Source organism: Sylvia atricapilla, chromosome 1 (genome assembly GCF_009819655.1).
Source record: "Sylvia atricapilla isolate bSylAtr1 chromosome 1, bSylAtr1.pri, whole genome shotgun sequence".
Lineage (NCBI taxonomy): Eukaryota > Metazoa > Chordata > Aves > Passeriformes > Sylviidae > Sylvia > Sylvia atricapilla.
Genome location: NC_089140.1, coordinates 42,945,012 through 42,952,731, shown reverse-complemented (window position 1 = coordinate 42,952,731; position 7,720 = coordinate 42,945,012). Strand labels below are relative to the sequence as shown.

At 36.8% G+C, this 7,720-nt stretch overlaps 2 long non-coding RNA genes across 2 annotated transcripts; both read right to left on the bottom strand.

The window, feature by feature from the left end:
• Positions 1–495: 495 nt before the first annotated feature.
• On the bottom strand, positions 496–3,299 carry LOC136366029 (uncharacterized). The gene is made up of 3 exons (XR_010744459.1): positions 3,271–3,299; positions 782–826; positions 496–550 (listed from the first exon to the last, which is right to left on the bottom strand). It is a non-coding gene; the product is annotated as an uncharacterized lncRNA (long non-coding RNA).
• A 493-nt stretch (positions 3,300–3,792) lies between these two features.
• Positions 3,793–5,805, bottom strand: LOC136365977 (uncharacterized). The gene is made up of 3 exons (XR_010744450.1): positions 5,721–5,805; positions 4,318–4,371; positions 3,793–3,836 (listed from the first exon to the last, which is right to left on the bottom strand). It is a non-coding gene; the product is annotated as an uncharacterized lncRNA (long non-coding RNA).
• Positions 5,806–7,720: the final 1,915 nt, after the last annotated feature.

The window sequence follows — 7,720 nt, the reverse complement described above, 5'->3', positions numbered from 1 at the left end:
CAAACATCTGCTTCCAAGCAACACATCAAAACACATCAGTCCATCTACATCTAAAGAGTCAAGACTCCCAGAATATGCCATTCTTCTTGCAGAGTACTGCATTTTCTAGACTGTGGAAAAATCTTCAAATCACATATATTTCAGATGTCTCCATCACAAAATCGAGGCGCAGATCACTGAAATATAATAAAAATAAAGCACTGCACTTACATGATCTCCTCTTAGACCAGATTCTCCTCGTTCGCCTGGTTCTCCTCTGGGGCCTTTTCTGCCCTAAATTCATAAAAAGAGCACAAACAATTTAGGTGCAAGTATAGATAGTATCTGTGACAGCAGAGGGCCAGATGTGTTGAAGTCAGTGGAGCTACAGGGATTTAGAGCAGGAGTGACAGCATATTAGAGAACAGGGAGCTATTAAAAACAACTCACAGGCATTACAGACACTTTGGAAAGATGCTTCCATAAAATATAAACATTACTGTAAGAGGTACTTCACCCATTTTCCTCTGCTGCCTTTCTCTCCAGAAGGTCCAGGAGATCCACGTTCTCCCTAAATGCAGAAAGGGCAGAAAAAGAAGAAAAATAATGTTCGTTCTTTCTGCTAAATCAGATTCTTGAGCTTTTTCTGGCAGAATCCAGCTTCAGTCAGACATACAATTCTAAACACCCAACAATAGAACTTCTGCTCAGCATTAGAGCCCATTCAAGACAAAACATCTGTTATCTTTGAACCCTGATGTTGGCGTCTTTAATAGCACTGCACATTTAAAGTAATGTTTACCTGCTCTCCATCAGTGCCATCAAATCCACTCTCACCATGTTCACCCTGCAGCAATAAGGGAAAAAAAAGGCAATTAGCATTAGTTCACTTATCTGTTTGAGTAAAGAAAGAAGTGTTCATCCTACATTTGGAAACTTGAATGAGACCTGTGGTTTAATGATTAGCAAGAATAATTAAGAATAATAACTATAAATTGTAATTACTAATTCATCTTTTTATTAATTAACAATGTCTAAAACGACTAAATGTTAAGGAGACTTAAGAGGAAAAGCAGCTATTTAAATTATAGATTTCTATCAGGATTTAAATTCTGCTTTTCCTTCTTTTAGCTTTCAAATCTTCTCCCAGCTGAAGCACCTTCAAAATCCAAGAATATATTCTGGAATAAACTACTACTATTTTATATATCATGCTGATAACCTTGTAATTCTGATTTCAACCATCACATGTGTTTATACTCTGCTTTCTTTTCTTTTTTATATAGTTTAATAACATGAACAGTGGATTGAAAAACCAGAAAGAATAACCATGACTAAAAAATAATTACAGAAGACTGATCTTAGATTTTAGGATTTTTTTAAGAAGCTTCATAACTCTTTCAGCAAGAGTACATAAATACCAGTGCTACATAAATACCAGTCACCTCCCCTTTTATATTCACATTGTTTTTCTCTTCCCTTTGCCTGCAAAAGTGACACACCACATTGCAAACATTTATGGAAGTTATTTTTCCACAAAATACCCATCTCAGACTTAAGGAGTTTGCAATGTCAAATTTTGTGAGGCATCTAAATAAAGTTATAACTGTGAGACTCTTATTTTACGTATGTATGCTGCACAATACTTCAGACTCAGCCAAATAACACACTCAATTTTTACAGGATATTTTGAAACTTCTCCCAACTTTCTTTACTAGGATAAAAATTAAGGAATTAACTGTGGTGGTTTAATTTGTAGTAAGAATTAACTTAGCAGAGACAACTAACCAGAAAGCTGAAATGATATTTAACAAATACTGAAAGTGGCACAAGAACAAGTTAAAGCCATCAGCAGTCTCACTCTGATGGAGACCACAGATAGAATTGCTTTGTAGGTTTTGATGTTAAATTGCCTTTGCAAAACCACCTGTTTAAAATTCCTGGGGAAGAACTTCTTTCATTTAAAACAGTTCTGTATCTGCTACAAGAAAAAACAGCTGGCTGTACATTTTGATTAGATTTATACATCACAAACAAGAATTTCTTGAATAAGCATTCCAGATAAATTTTGAGCACTAAGTAATGACTTCTACTGAAGTTTTATTTTTTTCCATCAGTCATTTCCTCAGAAAACCTGAGCCAAATTTCACACTATTAAACATTCAGTATTTCCTTTTATTCAAATAGCTATAATAAAATGCCTTGCAGACTTCAATAAACTGCTTCAACCATACTAAGTTGGCATGATTGAATCACATTTTTTATGGCTGAAAGTTTCATTTTTTTATTTAAAATAAAATTTGTGGGTATCATGACACAACATAATGAAGATATTCACATATTCACTGGATTTCAATAGGGTTTGTGCAACTGGTGAGACCTACTGCACTATTTAACTTCAACAAATAGAAATCATTAGCAAGTACTCTCCCTCCTCTATAATTAGACATTTTGGATATTTGAAGGAGGACAAATGACTTCAGAGAACAGAGCAGAAAATGGAAAATAAAAGAGAAACACATAAGAAGATTTAAAAGTTAGTACAGAGCAGTACTTTAAATAGAGCTGAGGTTTCAGAAACACTCTCTGAACTTTCTCCCAGTTGCTCAGTTATGGAGGCAGACATCTTCTGAATCTTTGAGGCTCACAAGTCATTTTTAGAAGTGGTTTTGTATCAAAGTATTCAATACAAGTTGATTTCATTTTAATCACTGTGGCTTGGAAACTATTACCATTATAGATCATTGTCTTCCAGGCTTCACTTTTTATTATCAAACTACTAACTGTATCTCCTTCATGAACAGGTATGTTTGAAAGGTTAAAGAAGTAGATTTGAAGTATTACCAGATGAGATGACAAACACAGCTTGAAGAGAAGTTTGGATGTTGAAAATGTGTCAATAATGATCCAGTGAAAGTGCTGTCCAAACCCCCAATAAATATTAGTTACAACCTTTTTTTCCCCTCTGCTCCTCTTCACAATGAGAATGAGACTTAGCTGATCAGAATTACCACCTCAAGAGATTATCAAATTAGTCAGTAAATAAAACCTTTCCCCATCAGTTAGACTAAATCAACAACGACTGCAATCACATAAAAATACAATTATGAACTGCTGATTATGATTAATGTGGTAGGTATCTTAAATCCATCCATATAGAACCATAGAAAAAGTACTTTAAATGCTTTACACTATTTTCCTTCCTTGTTGATAATTTCATTTTACAGGGTAACATGAAAGGAAGCAGAACTCTGCTCTCAAAGAAAATTGACCACATATGAAAACACATACCTGACTTCCTCTATAGCCTCTGGCCCCCTGAAATTGAAAATAAATGCAGATGAAATTTGGTAAAAGTATTTGTATTGAGCTTGAAAAGCAGGGCACAATATCTTCCTGTACAGAGATATGCTGAGCTCAGTATTGGTAGTCCCTACTGTCAAACTTTCTACTGGGATTTTCTCGTTTCCCCTGGGAAGACAGTACAGGCTTAATTTTCATTCCCACTCCATAAAGCTTTTTAGCTTTAACTAAGGCCAGCCTGGAACTGGTGCTGAAGAAGTCATCATCAAGTTGCTTAGTCAGCAAAACCCTGAGCCATTCAACCAAGCTTGGATTACATAAAACACCTCTCAAAATGAGACAGCGAACACTGTCTGCCATTCTTACAGCTGGATCTTGACATTCATCCGTGCTTCAGGAAGACAGCACAGAGATTTGTTTCAATATAGAAAACAGGTTTGTGGGAAACAAAATAAAGAAATGTTTCAAGGTTATATACTTGCCTTACGGCCTCTGGCACCTGGACATCCCCTGTCTCCTTGAGTCCCACTGAAACCAGCTGGGCCTCTCTCCCCCTAAGAAACAACTGAAAATGTTCAATCTCATCCACACAATGATGATTACTGGTTAATTCATCACATAAGACTAAAGCAAGACAGAACTGTATCACCATTCACTGCACTAAGGACACAAATGCAAGTTACCTAGAAATTTTCATACAGGCCATAAGAGAACATCAATTACTAATTTGAGTCGCACTGGGTTCTTGGCTCTCACTATCATGTCATGTTTATAGTGCATTACCAATCTCCAACTGAAATGTCTGTACTTGAAGGGGGGTTGGTTTTTTAAACTGAATAACTAACCCACTTTTGATGAGTTGCTTTTTTAACTGAGTAACAATCTATGGTGAGGTGCATAGGCACAGAGAAACAGATCTGGGTATTTACCTGTAACACATTTTGGGTTAACAATGATAGGTGCTCAGTGAAAAAGTGCAGACAGGTTCAGGCACCAACTAACAACATCATAGCAGAAAGATAAATGTTTACTTACAATCCCACCTTCCTCACCAGGATGGCCAGGAGATCCTCTGTAACCCGTACTTCCCTGAAAAACGACAATTTAAAAGACAGGTAACACTGTTATCCAAGCACACTGGGTTCATCTTTATCAGATTATTCTGCACATAGAGATAGAAAACATTTCCTGAAAATTAGATCTGGTTATGCTGAGGACAGCAGGTTCCTTGCATTTACACAGACACACTGTACAGTCCCATGTGTTTGACATAGCTGTGAAAAAAACTCCAAGCACAACCCCAAGAAAATACCAAAGGTTATTATAAAACTTCAGGTTGTGATTTCAGGAAACTCTCTGATAAAAAAACTCATTGGGATACTTGGTCAAATCAAACACCTTTCAAGTGATTTGGAAAAGGAAGCATTACACAGTAATGAAATTCTAAGGTGAAATGAAAAATATAAGGACTTGGAGACTTGTTAGGATTAAGTTATTGTAATGCCTTGCAAACACACTGGAATGTTTCAACTTTGTATTGGAAGTCATGCAAATATCACACCCTTAGGGCAAAATCTTGAGCAGAGAGAAACTGGAACAAAGGGAATTTCTAGTTGCAAAACAACCATGTTTACATTCTGAACACTGTCTAAGCACCTCGATCTAGCCTTTTAGTATAACAGAAAGGTGTAAGAAAATCAACAAGAGTAATGGAAGAAATCAATAAATTGGTTTATGAAGAAATACTAGGAGACTACACTTTTGTTAAGAGATAACCAAAAGCTTTATTTAACTGCAACCACATAGCCAAAGACTGTGAACTGCAGATATCATTTATCTCACATGCTACTGGAATAAGTAGAAATAATGGAATGAATAATAGTCAAACGGAGACTACATATGTTAAAAACCTTAATAGTTAATTCTGCAAGTATGCCGTAGAAGTAGTGATAACTGTAATATTCAAAAAGGCTTAAAACAAACAATTTAAAATCTTAAAAGAAGTAATCCTTTTGGATCAATACAGGCTTATAGAAGAGGATATTTGGAATAACCAGTTACAAAAGGATAAGGCACATACATAGTGCAAAAAGGATTATTTTCTAGTCTCAGCTTGTCAGTGGGAAATTTTTCATTTCCAATAGATAATAAGCTTCTTGATTAATCAGACTTATTTTTTTAAATCCCTCTCCATTTTCTGCTGAATTGGTGCAGGAGAGTGCTTAATGATTTTTATATGTACAAATCATTTCAATTGTAAAGATACTTTTCCATAGGAGCATGAAGCAGAGAAAGGATCACATTCAATGTTTCTCCTTCATCTGTCCTAACACTAAATATTACAGGGACATACATGCATGCTCTGAAATACTACAAAAACCAGAAACACTTTGAAAAATAAAGCAGTTTTTATTTAATGTTTATCTTAGATCTCCTACCTTCCCACCAGGATTTCCCCGGACACCACGATCACCATTTTCTCCAAGACACTTACAAATAACCTTACAGCATTTTCTTTCTGCAACAGTACCCTGAAAAATTACAAGAACCGTTTCATTTACATATATGAATCATAAAATAAAGACTGATTTTCTGCCCCTTTTTTATTTATATCATAGAAGGACTTACAAGGTTTCTCTGCAAGATGTTTGCAATATCTGAAAACCCAACACTCAGAGGTTCGTTGTATCCAAACCCTCTGCCAAACTCTATTTCCCAAAATTCGGTCAAGTTCTGTGTATTGTCCAGGCCAACTAACAGAAGTGCATCAAGACCTTCAATGTAAACACAGACTTAAATTAGTGAATTTAACCACTATTAAAGAACATACTATTTAACCAACAATATAAACTTGAATAACAGCAATTCCCAGTAAGTCGGCAAGACTTACATTTCATGGCTTCAAAACAGAATGTTAAAAGAAATCAAGCTATTGAGAAAAATATGTAAGAGAAAAATCCAGACCAGTAATTTTCTAATTGACATCTCAGTGCCCAAACACAAGTTCAAACTTGCTTTCTCCTAGAGAAGTCAGAGTTGTATCTAACCTCTGGTGCTGTACCCGTCACTGAGAGGAGTCCATTCTGAATTGCTCCAGCTGCTGGAGCTGGACTCCAGGAACTAGAACCTCTGCACCCCTAGGCATGTCTCCGGCAACATCTGCCATGTAGTGACAAGTAATCATGTACACTGCTTCACATGGAGAAGTAAATACTCTCCCAGGGACTCCTGGGCAATGCCACATGAGCATGGAAAGCCAGTGTTACATGGAAAAGTTGCAGTATGGGAGCTGTACATCAGGCCTGTGGTAGTAGGAGGCTGGAGCATCAATGTGGTACTGTAATACCTTTAAAGCGAAGTGAGTCTGCTGCTTTCTTCAGGTCTTCCAGTGAATCATCCAGCCCATCTGAAAATACTAACAGAACCTGTCAGGAAAGGGAGTAATGACAAGTCAATTGCAAAGTAACTGAAAGCTCAGTCTTTGTAAGAATTACAGTTCACATTGAGAAATGGCTATGAGATGGTCAAATTGTACTACACTTCAGTAGATCTGAAATGTGTGCTGGAAAATTGTAGTGAGGAACAATGAGAACAGAACACAAAAGCCTCTCTTCCCTGATAGCACTTCCATTTGAGGGAATTTTCTTGCTGAATATAGCACGGCTATTATATTATATCTGTTGTCTTAGTGTGCGAGGTAAGAGACAAATCTTTTTTCACTTATCCACTGAAAAACTTTCTCTGATATCTGAAGAGTTCTCTTATATGTGAATGGGGAGAAGAATTTAGAGCAAATAAATTTTTCCATTTCTCCAAGAGCTCCATTGGTTGTCAACTGAGCCACACCAGGAAGCACATCCTCCCTGGGTCTAATCCTCCCCAAGTCTAACCCTCCCCTCATGCAGATATTTATGTCTTTTTGCCCTTTCCACACCAGCAATTCACCACCCTGCTCTGTTCTCTGTCCTATGTTTTCTTCTTAAGATATCAGGCTTAGCTCACCTCAGGATGCTGATAACTTGTATTGGCTATATTTCCATCTTTTCAGGCAAAGATAGCCAAGAGCTATAGTTAAGTCTCTTCCAGGATGGAGGAAAGCACAATTTCTTACAGTTCCCCCTCAAGCTACCAGTCTATTCCCATTTTTCTCCTCCAACTCCCTCTTCAAAACAACAGAAGATCAGGTTCCACTCAGTGAGTGGATTAGTTTGCCCAGAGAGAAGCTGCACAAGTAAATTGAATCCTATCCCCAATGGTAATGATTTGAAATCCTCCTAAACTCTCTGACCAACAAGTGGACAAGCACAGCTAGAGCTTCTTCCCTCCCACCCTTCGCATTTTACATTCCCTATGCAAGGCACAGCTTTGACTAATGCAAACCCCATTATTTCTGTTAAGGTAAAATTTTCTACAAGTGACAAAAGCAAATGAAGTGACT